At 43.6% G+C, this 17434-nt stretch overlaps 1 pseudogene; it reads right to left on the bottom strand.

The window, feature by feature from the left end:
- Nucleotides 1–15760: 15760 nt before the first annotated feature.
- LOC133746778 (nucleus accumbens-associated protein 1-like) lies at nucleotides 15761–17177 on the bottom strand (annotated as a pseudogene).
- Between the last annotated feature and the right edge of the window lie 257 nt (nucleotides 17178–17434).

Raw genomic sequence — 17434 nt, 5'->3', positions numbered from 1 at the left:
TTTTTAAATCAGGGCACAGGATTGTGCTTTCTGGAATTACAGGTTTTAATACTTTTGGGCACATCAACCAATAAGTCCATTATTCATCTGCAATTCCCTCCATGTCTTCTGGTTTTTAATTTGTTTGTTGCCACTTCTCTTTCATTCATTATTTATTCTGACTAAAGAATTAACATATTTGACGTCTTATATTTTCATATACAGGCACACTATAAAATGGAGTTTTATGGGTCAAAATCTACAGGCAACACTGACCAAGATGATGTTTGTGTTTGTGAAGATGAAAGTTAAGCCTTTCATAGAACAGAAGGACTTTAGTTTTCTGCAAAACGAGTTTGCCTGCAATGCTCTGCTTACACTCAAATGGAATTCCTCCACAATTTGGCCAGTTATGTGTGGATGAAATGAGAAAAATCTGGTTCTCCTGTGGCTAACTCAGTATCAGAACTTGCAGCAGCCTCTTTGATTTGGGTTTTCTTGTGTACATTTCATGCAATTCACTATATTTAATGAATTTTATGATGTTATATTGTGTTTCAAGCTGGAAAATGGAATTGGGCTTTCTGGAATTCAATGTTGGTTTTATAGGTTTGGGAGCATCAGTGGGTAATTCTTTTGTTAATATGCAATTTTCTTGTTTTTTTTTTCTTTTTTTGAATTTGTTGTTGTATCTTTCTTTTGGTTTTTACTCGAACAAAAAATAAAAAAAAAAACAGTTTTGACGCAGTATCCATTATGATATACAAGCACACTGCAAACTGGGGTATTATGGATCAAAATCTACAGGCAACACTGACCAAGATGATGTTTGTGTTTAGAAGAGGAAAGTTAAGCCTTTGATAGGACAGAAGAATTTTACTTTTCTGCAAAATGAGTTTGCTTGCGATTTTCTGGTTATAAAGATTCAGAATTCCTCAGGAATTTTACCATTTATCATGGCTCAAATGAGAACAATTTTGTTCCCATGTATTTCATGAATTGCACTATTTTTAATGAAATTAAGATGTTACATTGTGTTTCATGCTGGGTAACGGAATTCAGGTAACTGGGTGAATGATCTTTTTAAATCAGGGCACAGGTTTTGATTTTCTGGAATTGCAGGTGGGTTTCATAGCTTTGGGTACATCAGCCAATAATTCCATTGTCCATCTGCAATTTTCTCATTTTTTCCTCATTTTGAATGTGTTTGTTGCCATTTCTCTTTCATTCATTTTTTATTAAAAACAAAAAAAAACCTACAATTTTGACATCGTACAAATTTTGATATTTAAGCATACAACAAATGAGTTTTATGGATCAAAATCTACAGGCCACAGTGACCAAGATGATGATTGTGTTTGCGAAGATGAAAGTTAAGCCTTTCGTAGAACAGAAGCATTTTAGTTTTCTGCAAAACGAGTTTCCTGCATTTTTCTGCTTACAATCAATCAGAATTCCTGGGCAATTTGGCCAGTTATGAGTGGATGAAATGAGAAAAATCTGGTTCTCCTGTGGATAATTCAATTTCAGCTCTTGCAACAGCCTCTTCGCTTTGGGCTTTCTTGCATATATTTCGTGTATTTCATTATTTTTAATGAATTTTGTGATGTAACATTTTGTTTCATGCTGGATAATGAAATTCAGGTAACTAGATGAATGGTCTTTTTAAATCAGGGCACGGCAGTGGGCTTTCTGGGATTCAAGGTTGGTTTAATTGTTTTGGGCACATTAGCCAATAATTTCATTGTTCATCTGAAATTCCCTCTATTTCTTCTGGTGTTAAATTTGTTTGTTGCCGTATCTCTTTCATTCATTTTTTATTCTGACCAAAAAAACTAACAGTTTTGATGTAGTATCCATTTTTATATACAAGCACTCTAGAAACTGGAGTATTATGGTTCAAAATCTACTGGTAACACTGAGATGATGTTTGTGATTGTGAAGATGAAATTTAAGCCTTTCATAGAACAGAAGCATTTTAGTTTTCAGCAAAATGAGTTTGCCTGCAATTTTCTCGTTACACTCAATTGGAATTCCTCAGCAATTTGGCCAGTTATGGGTGGATGAAATGAGAAAAATCCAGTTCCCCTGTGGCTAATTAAATATCAGATCTTGCAACAGCCTATTTGCTTTGGGCTTCCTGGTGTATACTTCATGTATTACACTATTATTAATGAATTTCATGATGTAACATTGTGTTTCATGCTGGAAAATGGAATTCACGTGACTGAGTAAATGATTTTTTTAATCAGGGCACAGGATTGGGCTTTCTGGAATTCAATGTTGGTTTTATAGTTTGGGGTGCATCAGCTGATAATTCCATTGCCAATTTGCAATTTCCTCCTTTTTTCTGATTTTGAATTTTTTTTTTTTTTTGCTATATCTCTTAGGATCGGTTTTTATTCTGAACAAGCACAACAACAAAAAAACAACAGTTTTGACGTAGTATCAGTTATGGTATGCAAGCACTCTGCAAACTGGGGTATAATGGTTCAAAATCTACAGGCAACACTGACCAAGATGATGTTTGTGTTTAGAAGAGGAAAGTTAAGCCTTTGATAGGACAGAAGAATTTTACTTTTCTGCAAAATGAGTTTGCTTGCGATTTTCTGGTTATAAAGATTCAGAATTCCTCAGGAATTTCACCATTTATCATGGCTCAAATGAGAACAATCTTGTTCTCATGTGGCTTATTCAATATCAGATCTTGCAGCAGCCTCTTGCTTTGGGCTTTCTAGCATATATTTTGTGAATTTCACTATTTTTAATAAAATTCAGATGCTACATTGTGTTTCGTGCTGGGTAATGGAATTCAGGTAACTGGGTGAATGATCTTTTTAAATCAGGGTACAGGATTTGGTTTTCTGGAATTCCAGGTGGGTTTCATAGCTTTGGGAGAATCAGCCAATAATATCATCGTCCATCTCAATTCCCTCATTTTTTTCTCATTTTGAATGTGTTTGTTGCCATTTCACTTTCATTTGTTTATTATTCTGAATTTTAAAAATCCTACAATTTTGACATCGTACAAATTTTGATTTTTGAGCATACAACAAACTGGAGTTTTGTGGATCAAAATCTACAGGCCACACTGACCAAGATGATGATTCTGTTTGTGAAGAACACAGTAGAAAATTATTCAAGCCATTCAGGTTTTGTAATTAAGCAGTTTAGTGGCTTTAAAAATAAGACAGACTGCTTTACTTGAGATGCTAAGTTCTTTGCCAGAACACATATGGAGAGGAGCCTTGGGAACTAAATCTAAAAATGGATGAGGCCATGGACAGCCTTCAATGATGAAAAGAGAGGGAAGTCCCTAGCAACACATGAACCTATAGCATTTACTAAGTGCTTTCTCTGAATCTTGGCTTTATAATTTTAATTAAAATACACTAGTGGAGACAAATTTTAATAAAAAATGATTCATCATAATCTGTATTTGTATCATTTATTTTTGTATTTTATAGTTTTATTGAAAAAAAAACACAACCAAACAGTTGAAAGGATAGTTTTCAAGAACTGACACTTGAGGCTGGTGTTGGTAAACAGTAGGTTAAGTGGTTGTTTGCAACATTGGCATCCCATATCAGAGTGCTGGTCTGAGTCCCAGCTGTTCCCTTTCCTAACCAGCTTCCTGCTAACATGCCTAGGAAAGCAGCCAAAGATGGCTCAAGTACTTGGGCCTCTGCCACCCATGTGGGACACCTGGATGGGGCTCCTGATTCCTTGCTGTGGTCTTCCCCAACCCTGGGCATTGCAGCCACTTGGGGAGTGAGCCAGTAGATAAATCTCTCCCTCTCCCTCTCCCTCTCCCTCTCCCTCTCTCTCGCTTTCCTTCTCTGTTCACTCTACCTTTCAACAAATAAATTTTTTATTAAAAAAATTTTCTTATTACACTGTGCAACAAAAATGTTTGAGCCAAGTAGTAAAAATGCTGAGCCAGCTCCCAACCCCACTTCCTGTTTGGTGTGGCTATCAGAGATTTACCCACCTCCCCCCTTCCACCTTGGTTGCTATTTCTTTTAACTAACCTGGCTCCCATGGCACCTGAGTGTGTGACTCTGCATAGTTGCCATAGTCCCTCCATTTTCATTATCCATGTGTAGAGAGATTAATTGTAATCTTAGTAGACAGACCAATCTGAAGTTGTCAAATTTGTAAAGATAACTGCCTAGTACTTTTTGAAAGAGATACCTTTACTGCTTGGTTAACAATCAGTGTTGCACATTATGATTTTATGAGGTCTGCATTACAGCCTGATTACCCAAATATTCAATGGTTAATGAGGAAATGTCTCCTTCCATTTTATTCAAATATTTTTTGTGTGTCTCTTGGGTGACAATGCAATGATGATATACTTTCTGAAACTATACACTTGGGAAAGGAAACACTGAAATAAGAACAATTCCTCTGAAATAAACTCACACCTTTGTTGGCTTTTATAATTTCAATTTAATAACTTTTAAAAATTAGAGAAGGAGAGAGAGAAAGAGGCAGGTAGTTGACTCTGCAAATGCCTGCAATGGCCAGGGCTGGGCCATGGCTGAAGCCAGGAGTCATGAGCTCAATCCAGGTCTATCCTGGGCGGCAGGAACTCAATTACTTGGACCATCACTGCTACCTCCTAGCAAGAAGTTGGAGTCAGAAGCCAGATCCAGGAATACAAACTCAAGTACTCCACTATGGGTCCTAGTTTTTTTAAATGGCATCTTATACCACTAGGCTAAAACACCTGCCCTGATCCAATTTACTAATTTAAATGAGTAGATTTACCCTTCCCTGAGTTGTTTGTATTTCAGATAAGAAAACTCAGCTTATAATAATTTTTATTAAAACAGTTTAATCTCAAAAACACATCTTTAACATCAATTTTTTGATTTTTTTATTACTGCTTATATTTTTAAAATTTTCTATTACCTAAATTAAGGGAGCAGTATTTTTCACTGATCTTTACTTGCTACTGCCACTAAACAACAAAAAGGATTACAGTAGGACCAATTGGCCAAGTGGCCCCAGCTTGAATCTGACCTGAATAACCAGTGCATTATGAAAGGCATGTACTGTGCTCTATAAAGGTTGTTTTATAACCTGGTAGGTTTTATGTACATTTTATAATGTGAATTTAAGGAAAGTCTTAAAAGTTACTTGAGGGGCTAGCACTGTGGTATAGTGGGTAAAGCTGCCGCCTGCAGTGCTGTCATCCCATACGGATGCCAGTTCGAATCCCGACTGCTCCACTTCTGATCCAGCTCTCTGCTATGGCTTATGTAAGCAGTAGAAGATGGCCAAAGTTTTTGGGTCCCTGTACCTTCGCTTGGCTCCTGGCTTCAGATCAGCACAGCTCTGGCCGTTCCAGCCAATTGGGGAGTGAACCAGCATATAGAAGACCTCTCTCTCTCTCTCTCTCTCTCTCTCTCTCTCAGGCTTTCTCTGTGTAACTCTTTCAAAAAACAAATAAATATTTTTAAAAAGTTACTTGACACTTTATGCTGCTGTACCAAGGACTGTATTATACTAATTAAATACATAATTGGGAGAGAATATAAATTAAAGACAACCTCTCCCCTTCCTTTTCAAGTAAATAGAAATTAGAGCAGCAGCAATCGAAGAAGTTACACAATATCTTGAAAGTAGATTCCAGTCTTCACTGGAATATGAATAGAGGTAGGTCTGATCTTTTTCCTGTATTTTTTTCTTCCTGCATATTTGCTTTTTTCTCCCTGGGAGTTAGGCCTTCAAGATGAACCCTTGTCTGTTCTCATGAGGAAGAAAGGCTTTCCTCAGCCACCTTGTCCCCTGGAGCCTTGGCAACCTGGCTCTGGCATCAACTTATGCTCACCTGTTACCCTTCCTTCTTATAGACCTCTGGGACATCTCTTGGTGCCTTTCCACAGAAAGAGCTCCTACACCTCCTACAGTACACTGTCAGGTAATTTCTGTCAGGTTTTAGCATTACAGTATGTGCAGTAAAGAAAACAGCTGACATGAAATACACTGAACAACTGATAACTGGTCACATTGGCCTTTTCCTACAGCTAAAAGAGGCTGAGATGAATATAGACCAACTTTACCCCTTCATCCTGTGAAAGGGGATTATTCATCATCAATCTTGCTGGCCAACAACCTTCCTTGGGTTTGTGATATGCTGGAAAAGAAAAAAAACACAAAGATCAGAGACTCTGACCCATAGAGTATACACAAGAAAACAATTACATCGATTAAATTTACTATTTACTTACTATTTCTTTAATGTTACTATACCATGCTCTTAATTCTTTAATTCTACTTATCCACTGACTTTTATCTTGAGAAAGAATGCAAAGAAATAACTGTCAAGAAAAACAGAAAATCTTCATAAAAATCATAATAAAATGTGAAAATAGGCCAAATTCAATCATCTAAAAGTTGAAAAGAGCTATGATATTTATGATGTCTCATATTCATATCATCAATATTATTCCCAATAATTTATATTTGGGGATATTTTATAAATACATTATTCCAAGATGCAAGAAATGAACAATCACGCTAAAAAGCAAGATGTAAAAAACTACATTATTAAATGGAATCAAAACCCTCTCCACATTTATATTAATAAAAAATATTAAGGTTTGAATCATACTTGAGTATGATTCCAATCTTAGTTGAAGTGGCAGGGATTATTAAGAAGCACAACTCTATGTGTAGGCTCTGTTTTAAAACAAACAGGTAAAGAGTAGAGAAAAACAGTCTGCAACGTGATGTAATTCCTCTTACAACAACAAAAATGTAATTTATAACTGGCAATCAGCTTAGAAAACAAGCAATCTTAAAAAGACAAATCTTATTTAATTCAGTGTAATAAACATTAAAATAAATCTGGATTTGTGTTTATTTTTAGCTAATGAAGAATACTAAAAGTTAAACAACAGGGATTGGAGGTGGTATACAAATTTTTGTATACAAATATTCTAGCAGCAGGTCTCCTGCCTTTACTGCCTCCATATAACAGAAGAAAAATGTATTTTAGTTATTCAATCTAGATTATTAAATCTAAAACTGTCTCACATATCATGCATTTCTTACTTTTACCTGCACACAGTATGCTCAATTTATGCAGATAATCCTAAAATCTTTGAGTAGAAGTTGTTCTAAAAACCAGTATAAATCCCAATTAATTCATTGTTGGAGAACAAAAGGGAGTACTATTTCAAAGCAATTAAAAAATAGCTGCTGATCATTACCAGTTTAGGTAACCAAAGGTTCTTCCCTTCCAAAGACACTAACCCAATCTCCTTCTATTTCTCGTTGTTGCCTTGACTTTTTGTGCTTTTAAACAAAACAAAGATCCTTCTGATCCTCTATTTATGAAAAGAGAGGATGATGAAATTAAGGCACTTGATACAGTAAGAACCTGAAAGCTAATTGCCCCCTCCCTTTCCTGCCCAGCTCAAGAGTTTCTGCAAATATTTTGGAGAACATAAAAGTGTTGCTCTGATTTTTGCACCATCCAAAGAAGAAAAGATGGTTATTGCAAATGATTGCTCTATCATCACCAGTTACTCAGGACTAAAGGTGGCTCAATCTCATTAGTAAATGTTCTGTGAAAGATAAACATGAAAGGCCAAATGATTAGGAGTGAAGTCTCTTGGAAAATTCAGTGATCCCCTTCATGGGTAATCTTCCAGGGCATCAGGTAATGTGTTGATCTAGTGCAATCACAAACTGTAAATAAATATTTTCTTCTTATCTTCCAGCAAATGCTGCAGAACCGGCTGCTTCTCAGCTGCCCATGAATCCCCTTCTGCCCTTGTTGCCAAGTAACTGTTGTTTACAAGTTATTCCTCCAATTATTTCCTACAGAAAAGAAACCAATGCATGGGAATCCCTTTGCTAGAATTCTTCTGCTTCAAGAGGAATTCTACAGAAAATTAATTTTAAACTAGTCTAAGAAATGCAATTTTTAAAATGTGTATATTTAGTTTTGCACTGTTTATGAATCCATGGCTGTCTTTTGGGAGACAGTTCTTCTGTAGATTTAATGAATATGTATGAAAAAGAATGTATGAAAAGTTTGGAGAAGGATATCCAACAAAGAATTTTTTTTTGACAGGCAGAGTGGACAGTGAGAGAGAGATACAGAGAGAAAGCTATAATTATGCCAGCAACTGAAATTCATAATGTCTAAGGAGGCTATTCCATCTCCACCAAAATGCTGGTAGTACAGTTCAGTGAATAAACAAAAAACTGAATATTAATATAAATAGTTGACTCCAAATAAATACTTGACTGCCAAAGACATATTTCCTCAAAAAATGTGCAAGAAAAGATGAATTGTTGATTACACTGATTTCTCACATGAAATATTCATGTAGATAAGCCTGTTTCTCTTTAATGTTAGGCTGGGCAGTTAAGTATAATAAGACTACTTTCTTTAGCTGTTACTGCTATTCACTATTGAAATCTCTGCAACTTCTTTCTACATGATCAGTTTTAAAATTTTAATAGGTGAGGGTAAATTTGAAAAAAATATCAAAAGGTTAAAAGCCTCACTGTAAAAACTGCTAAGGCAAGCCTGAATACCTTGTAGTACCTATTGCTGAGTAGATAAACAACTGAAATATGCCTTCCAGGCATGCAGGCACCAGGGGCCCAACACCTGTGCCTCATTAATATACAAGTAAATCTTCTCTACTTGGAAACAATTGGAAATTCATTGTCGCAAACTATTTACTGAGTTTGAATAAAGGAATTAGAGCTATATCCCCTGCATTTTGTACCAAACCAAACATTAAGAATCCTTTGTCAACAGTGGAGGCAAGTAAGATCAGTTTTTTGAATTTCCTCTCAAATTTCATCTTACCACAAATAAACATATAATTTAAAATTTATCATCAGTGCTGAAACCCTGGCAACAACATCTTGAGAGATTTGCTGAAAGGAAAGCCACTGAAACCTCTAGTCATCCTATACACATGTGCGTTCAGTCATTACCCACCAGACCCTATCATCTGAGGAAAAGACAATCTTGCATACTATGCTAACAGCCATGAATGTAACCAACTGATCACTTGAAGCTCAAAAATCTGACCATGGGAAAGACGCATCTTTCCCAAAGTGCTCCAGAAGTGCAACCAAAGACAATGGCCGCTCCCTACTGGCAGCAGCAGAATTTCCAGCCTTAACCTGACATCTATCCTCAATCATATCTGTTCCGCCAACAGGGACACACGTTTTAACCCCATGCTGAAACTCATGCATTTCCAGCACCACTCCACAAAAATTTCTTATTGTCATCACTCTGTTAGCAAGAAAAAACACTGCATTTTAGTTTTAATTTGCATTTATTAGTGAAACTGCAAAATGCTTATGCTTTTGGAGTCATTTTATCTCATCTTTTGAAAACTTCCTTTCTTGTCCTTTGCTCATTTTAGGAAGTACAGGATAATAGTTAAGAGCATGGAAAACAGTCACACTCCAGAATCAACAAAACCAGTCTTAGAGTTAGGAAGAGTACACAATGTACTAGTTGTTCCAGCATGAACAAGTTACTTAGCCTCCCATATGAACTGCAGTAATAACAGCATCTTAATTTCTTCATCTGTGAAATGGAGTGATAGCATCGATTCAAAGAATTATAATGAAAGTAAAAAGAATACATGAAAAGTTTGGAGAAGGATATCCAACAAAGAATGTTTTTAAAAATTAATATTGGTGATGGGGGCTGGCATTGTGACAAAGCAGGTAAAGCCATGACCTGCAATGCCAGCATCCCATATGGGTGGCACTTCTTGTCCTGGCTGTTCTGTGTCAGCTACAGCTCCCTGCTGATGGCCTGAGAAGGCGAAGAAGATGGCCTAAGTGTTTGGGCCACTGCACCCATGCAGCAGACCTGGAAGAAGCTCCTGGCTCCTGGCTTCAGCCTGGCCCTACCCTGGCCTTGTGGCCATTTGGGGAGTGAGCCACCCAATGGAGGATCTCTTTCTCCCTCTCTCTCTCCCTCTCTCAGTAACTCTGCCTTTCAAATAAACAAAATCTTTTTTAAAATTAACATTGTTTTTAATAATTGTAATAACGCTTTTATTTTAGTATGCCTTAATGATCAAGAAGAAAGTTTTTCATACATCAAAGACATCAAAAATTTATCAGCCAGAACTTTTTTTTATCAAACTGTCTAGATTTTTAAAACATTGAAAATTTTTAATTCATGTATAATTTAGTTGTAACTTTATTTTCTCTTGTTGCTTTTTCCATTGTTAAGAAAACTTTAGTCACTCTAAGGTCAAAAAAATAGTCACTGAAATCTTGGCTTGTTTTCTTTTTAAACCATCTTACTTCATTTGTGTAACTTATAGCATGTTAAATATGTTCTACTTCTAAACAGTTTCATGTACACTCAAATCTCATACTGCTGAAGTTTTGTTTTCATCTAGTTTTTGGCAATAATCTGAGACAGGATAGGCAATGGGCACATATGCACATCAGAGGAACACATCTCAGAAATGCATGAATACCTGTAGGTCTAGGAACAATCAGAACAAAAACACAGAATTCAAAAGTATTTTGAGTCCAACAGAAATTCATGAGAGATCTTGCAGTGCTATGGCCTGAAAACACCAATAATTCTGGATACCACGGGAATATGAAGGACTCCTTCAGTCTTCCAAAATCAAGATCCATTCACAGGTACCAAGAACTGTGGAGTACAGGGAGGCACAGCTGGTGGCTGGATTCATTGCCATCTTGTTAAGGTAAGCAGGCTTTTAAGGTCAAGTTGCATACTGCTAATGTAATGAAAGATAATTATCTGTTAGCTTAAATAACACCCTGTACCTTGATACAGAGAAAGACTAAGGTATGTGAATTGGAAACATTATCTCTGAAATTTACAATCATTTAAATGTATTCATGGGTACTTAAGTTCTAATTAAGGCATAACAATCTCACATTGATGAAGAGCTCTAATAACAGAGGAGCAGAAAGGCCGCAAGACAATCTACTCACTGTCTTTTCATCCCATGGAATAGTATTTCATCAATAAATTGTGACACGTGGTAAATAAACATTAATTAAGTGCCTACTATGCCCTTAGATTCATAGAGTGTTTTGTTTTGTTTTTTTTTTTAGGAAGAAGTGAAGGGAGTGGAACAATGGATGTGCAAATTTGATTGATACAAAGCACTCTGGTAGGTATAGAGGAGGGAAAAATGGTTTCATACTTCAAAATTAAAACTGAGGCTATAAAATAATTGCAGCACCTGTGGAACTGAAATACTAGCACCAAGCGATTAGAGGTTACGAGAACCCCGGAAAGAAAAATGCTGAAAGGTTTAGCACTTCTGGGGAGCTAGGCCCAAATGAAAGCTTCTTACATCACAAAATGAATAGTGGGCCTTCTCCTGAACTTCAGTAACACATGTGAAAAAATGGGGACTATCAAGGAGAGAGCTGTGGAATTTTTCAGTTCATTAACAAAATAAAAAGATATTGCTAAATTTTGTTTCATATAAAAACATATATATAAGAGTACTTCAAAAAGTTCATGGAAAATAGTATTAAAAGAAAATTTAGGGACCAGTGTGGCGTAGCAGGTAAAGCTGGCACCTGTGACACAGGCATCCCCTATGAGAGCTGGTTCATGTCCTGGTTGCTCCACTTCCAATCCAGATCCCTGCCAACGTGCTTGGGGAAGCAGCGGAGGATGGCCCAAGTATTTGGGCCCCCGTAGCCATGTGGGAGACCAGGAAGAAGCTCCTGGCTGTTGGTTACAGCCTGGCCCAAAAATGGACATTGCAGTCATCTGGGAAGTGAACCAGCAGATGGAAGATTCTCTCTCTCTCCAACTTTTTCAAATAAGTAAATAAAGTAAATAAATAAATAATTTTTTGTTTCAAAAGGACAAGTTTATTTCAGTGCAAACATTTCAAAATTCATGCATAGTTCTTTCTTAAGACACATTTTTCATGAATTTTTTGAATACTCATAATAGAGGTATGTGGAGAGAAGGAGTGTGTGGGTGGGAGGGAGGGAAGAAGAGAGAGAGAGAGCACAAATAAATAGCAAAACTCTAACAATGATGTCATTAAAATGCCAAAAAACCTGTTTATGAAAAAATATTTTCCATAATTCACCTCTACCCTCTACAATAACCCTCTGAGAGAGTGTTTTTAATCTTCCTTTCCAAATGAGGAATCTAAGGTTCAGAAGAAAACTAAATAACTGGTGGAGAGAAAAAAGGAATGAGAATTAGAAAACACACCTCCCTGGAATAAGATGGAAGACAAGAGACACTAAAAGGACACATGATACTTGAAATATTATGGGCAAAATTGCTTCTAGCAACAAGGCAAGGTTGAAATCTGTGGTTTCTTCCCCAAATTTTTCATTTTTGAGTACCACAATTAAGGACATGGAGATGAGTTTTCACCAGTTGCAATCAGAAGGTAGGTTAACAACAGCTGTTGTGAGGGTTCATAACCTGGGTCACTTAGGTGTACAAAAGCCTTGAATGGACTAGTTTAGAGGCATGGGCATTGAAGGATTCCTTTTAAAGGTTGGACTGCCATCTAGTGGTAACTATTCTACCTTGCAGGCACTGGATCCCTGAAAACAATCAGCACCCAAGTTGGGAGAGGCACCCTATCTAGGTTTCATCACTACACTGAGGTTAATGGACCAGAGGCTGTCGTGAGCCACTGTGTTGAGAAGGACTCTGCACCTATCCCTGTCCTCAGAAAGGAACTCTGTGCCTGACTAATAACAACGGCCATGAATGTCATCATGATTTCTCAGGGAATCAAACTTTAACAGCAGCGAGAATTCCTGCTTAGATAGCGCCATGTCCCGCAATAGTTTTCTCTGACATGGAAATGCACTAGACTATGCAATGAATACATATAAATAGTAAGTACATGTAGCTGATTACAGAGGAATATCTATTTCTAATCATATTAATGTCATATTTTCCAAAGATATGAACATAAATTGTCATGAGACTTGAATTTTTTTCTGTTACAAAGGCGTTTAGTTTATTCTATCACGGACACTCTGGGGTTCACATTTCCTGACGACGCTCCTCGTTTACCGAAGTTCATGTGCAATCTCACCTCCAGGCCCGAGGAGGGGGCGAGAAGGGAGGGCCTTGGCATTTCACGTGGGGCCAGGTGTCGGGGCGATTGGCCCTGCGTGAAAAGGGGCTTGGGGGCCCGGGTGTGGGTGGCCGGGGGAGGAAAGGGAGCGCAGGTAGGGGAAAACCCTACAGTCTTTTTTATTTTTTCTTTCATTTTTTTTTTTAATGTCCGTGGATGATTCTCCCCTGTTTGCATTCCTTCCTGGCTGCCCAGGGTGAGCAACCATGGGGTGCAGGGCAGGGCAAGGAGGGACAGCAGCTGGCCGCCCAGGGGCCCCTGGGCTAAGGCACAGCCCTGTCTTTGGCTCTCCTGGTGGGTAGTCCCCCCTCAGTCCCAGGAGCCAGGGGCCACCTCCCGGGATCCCTGAAGACCACTGGGCTCTGCCACCTGGCCCGGGTACAGCGGAGTGCCCCCACCGTGGGAAAAGGTGGAGAGGGAGGAGACCCTGGCTCCAGAGAGCCAGTCCCCCCTGCTCAGGCCTGTGAGGCCTGGGCACACCTGGGCATGCCCACTGTCTTCTGAGGGTCTGGCTGGAGCCCCCTGCCTGCCCCTGGCCCCAGCTGCTTGCTAAGTGTCACCAGGATATTGTGCTTTGGGGTCGGCGCTGGGGTGGGGGTGGCGTGAACTAAGATGTTTGCGCTTTAGCAGGGGGTGCCGACTACCCCCCACCACAAACACCCTCGGGTTGGCTGGGGGCTAAGGCGCGGGCCGGACTAAGAGAAAAGAGCGCCATGACTCCCCCCAAAGCAGGCTGGCGGCACGCTGTTGGAAGGGTCCAGTGAGGGGCGACCCCCTCCAGCCCCCCCCCACCAGAACCTCCCCTAAAAAGCCTCCTCTGGAAAGCAAGATCTTTGGGTACAAGAGGCACACAGAAGTCAGAGGCAGGGGGCAGAAAGGCCGGGTAATGGGGGCGGGGAGAACACTCTGTGTGCGCATGTGCAGGTACAAACACCTGCTTACACACACTCGTGTACACACACCCACTTATGCACACTCACGTACACACACACTTGCCCTGAGCGAGGAGAAGAGGAATGGTGAGAGAAAAAACTTTGCCAGCGGCCCAAGTGGACCCTGCTCTGCCCCTGGGGTAACCAGGCTCACCCAACCAGCCAAGGCCAGGACCTTCCTTGAACTACAGCAGTCGGGGGGGGAGTTGAGGGAGGGAGGGGAGAGGGTCTGACCCATGGGACCCGTGTCAGGAACACGCAGGCACACTCCACACACACTCTGCCTGCCTGCCCAGTACATGCCCCCCCAGTATCCTGCCTTCCACTTGCGTCCCACCCCCACCGGGGACCTGGAGATGGGGGGGTGGGGTCAGACCCAGTCCCGGTGGTTTGAAAAATAAAAGAAAATCTTACACTTCAATATTTCAGTCGCTAAAAAATGTTTTAAAAAGTTATGTACACAGGTAGGGGCTGGGGGCCCTGTCCAGGGGTGGGGTGGCAGCAGGGCAGGGGCGGGGAGTGGAGGGCAGGGCAGCAACCTCGCCCCTCCCAGCCTACTCCCCCCATGCCCACCCTGGTCCAATTCTGCCTCTTTACCTTCATTCAATTTGCATGGACATGCGCACACACAGACATACACACACTCACACACACATTCCGCTAGCCTGAGGTGGGCGCCCCAAGAGCCTCCTTGGCTGAGGATCTCCCTCCCTTGGGCTCCAGGTGATGGGGGAGGGGCAAACAGGCTAGATGGAGGGGTAAGAGCAGGGTGCTGGGCTGCCACCCCCAGCCCCCAGGCACAGGGACTGAGAAAGAGGCAGGGAGGCGGTTTTTGGAGGCCTGGAAGCACTGGGGGATGGGGAGGGGTCCTGAGAGCCCCCCTCGAGTCCCAGCGGAGTCTGAAGAAGGACTTCCACCAGGCAGGCCCCTACCCTGTGCCCGAATTAGTGAGTGAGGGGGCACAACGCTTGGGGTGAGGGAAGGGGGGAACTGTGTGTGGAAGAAGGAAACCCGGGCCTGCCCCCCACCCACCTGCCCACCCTTGCTGACTCCTCCTGGCCTCTCACAATGGGGAAGGAGCTGGGACAGGGGAGGGGGGCCCAGGAGCATGCAGTGCCCCCCCCGCGGGGCCTGGGGAGGGACAGACAGTAGCTGCTGACCAAGGTGTGTGTGACAGGACATGGGGGTGGGGGGAGTGTGACAGCCCCCCCCCGGGTTGAGTGGGGGAGTGTGACGGCCCTCCCGGTTGGAGTGGGGGAGTGTGACAGCCCTCCCGGGTGGGGTCAGGTGTGTGACAGCCCCCATGGTGGGGTGGGGTGTGTGACGGCCCCCCTGGGTGGGGTGGGGGAGTGTGATGGCCCCCTGGGTGGGGTGGGGGGAGTGTGATGCCCCCCCTGGGTGGGGTGGGGGAGTGTGACAAGACAGAAGGGTGGAGTGGGGGAGTGTGACGGCCCCCCCAGGTGGGGGGAATGTGACAGGACATTGGGGTGGCGTGGTTGGAGTGTGATGGGCCCCCAGGTGGGGGGAGTGTGACAGGACATGGGGGTGGTGTGGTTGGAGTGTGACAGCCTGCCCAGGTGGGGTGGGGGAGTATGATGGCCTCCCTGGGTGGGGTGGGGGGAGTGTGACAGCCCTCCCGGGTGGGGTGGGGGAGTGTGACGGCCCCCCTGGGTGAGGTAGGGGGAGTGTGATGGCCCTCCTGGGTGGGGTATGTGGGCACAGTTACTGCAGGGCCTCCGCGGAGGGGCCACCTTGCCCCATAGCTGGCCAGCTGGAAGCCGTACTCCCTGCCTGTCACCTCCAGCTCCATCTTGCCTGAGTCCCTGATGCAGGTGGTGTAGGGTCACCCTCAGGTGAGCAGCTTTAGCTTGGGCATCCAGCTCTGGCGCACAATCCGGCATGCGTCGGGGCACACGCCGGCCGCGATGGTGTTCCTCTCGCTCTCCTTGAAGTTCCGGCAGTGGTACTGGACAGCGTGGAGAGCGCGGCTGTCCAGCGGTTTCTGGTGCCACAGCTGTGGGCCAGTGCGTTCAGGTCAAAGGAGGCGGCGATGAGCGACCATGGCAAGACCTTGTGCCGGGTTCCTGAGCTGCGCCCTCTGATGCACACCTTGGCACCTGCCACCTCGTCCTGGAGCTTGGGATGACAACGGGTGCCGATCTGGTCGATGAGCTGGGCCGGGAGCGACGCCAATCTTGCCACACCCGGATCCGACTGTAGGTTCCGGGAGGGCCTCAACCTTCTCAGCTGTCGGGCCCACATTCATCGTGCTGTGCACGGTGTACCTGTTGCAGATCTGCCGGCACTGCTCGTCCTAGCCTTCCTCCCCCATGTCCTCCTCCTTGTGGTAGAAGCTGGGCTGTCGCTGGTGTAGGCGCTCCAGGTGCCCGGGCTCCTGCGCTCTGACATGCTGGGCCCGCTCCCCACGCCCGCAGCTGCTGCCACCACCCCGCTGGCTGGCTGCCCTGCCCCACCCCCATGGCCAAGGCCACCCTGGTGGGGGCCTGCTGTGGGGGCTGCCTGTTGGCCGCCAGGTCCAGCACGGAGAACTTGGCCATCTTGCGGCTACCACCACTGCCGCCGCAGCCCCCGGCCTCCTTGGGGCCACCGTCCCACAGTCGTTTGGCCTCAGGCATGCACTGCACTGAGTCCGACTCCTGCTGCTCCGTCCTGACCCGCGACACCAGGGGCAGCGGCGAGCTGCAGGCCGGCCAGCTGGAAGTCTGCACCACAGGGCTCTGCGGCTCGGACTAGGGCGCCCCTCGGCGTGCAGGCCCTGGGAGATGCCACTCCAGGAGCTCACCTTCAGGAAGAACTTGGTCCCTTTCTCCAGGATTTCCTGGATCTGCAGGAAGCCAGCTGTGTCCATGAGCAGGAACTGGTCCCCCACGTTCCTGCTCAGCGGCCCGTGTAGCAGCTCAGGGTCTGCTGGAACGACAGTGGCTGCATGGCCGCCGGCAGGTCCACCGCGGCGCTGCGGCTGCTGTTGAATAGGAGTAGGAGCTGCAGGCGGCCAGCGCGGCCTGACCTCTGACCACCACCGACACGTCACAGGGCAGCCCTGCAGCCGCTGTTCGCTGAGGCACTCCAAGATGCCGTGGCCGAAGTTGGGGATCTCCATCTGCAGGCTCTGCTCCATGGTGGGGCTGCACCGCGGCAACTGAGGCCTGGCCTGAGCCCTGGGCATGCCCCCTGCGCAGGGGCCTCGGCCTCCACCTCCATGGCCTCCATGGCCTCCATGGCCTCCATGGCCTCCGCCTCAGCAGCAGTGGCAATTGCGGCGGCCACTCACTGTTACATTTAATTGTTTTAAAAAATGATGTACACCCAGCGCCGTGGCTCAGTAGGCTAATCCTCCGCCTGTGGCACCGGCACACCAGGTTCTAGTCCCGGTCC

The sequence above is a fragment of the Lepus europaeus genome, chromosome 18 (genome assembly GCF_033115175.1).
Source record: "Lepus europaeus isolate LE1 chromosome 18, mLepTim1.pri, whole genome shotgun sequence".
Classification (NCBI taxonomy): domain Eukaryota; kingdom Metazoa; phylum Chordata; class Mammalia; order Lagomorpha; family Leporidae; genus Lepus; species Lepus europaeus.
This window is presented reverse-complemented; position numbering and strand designations above follow the sequence as displayed.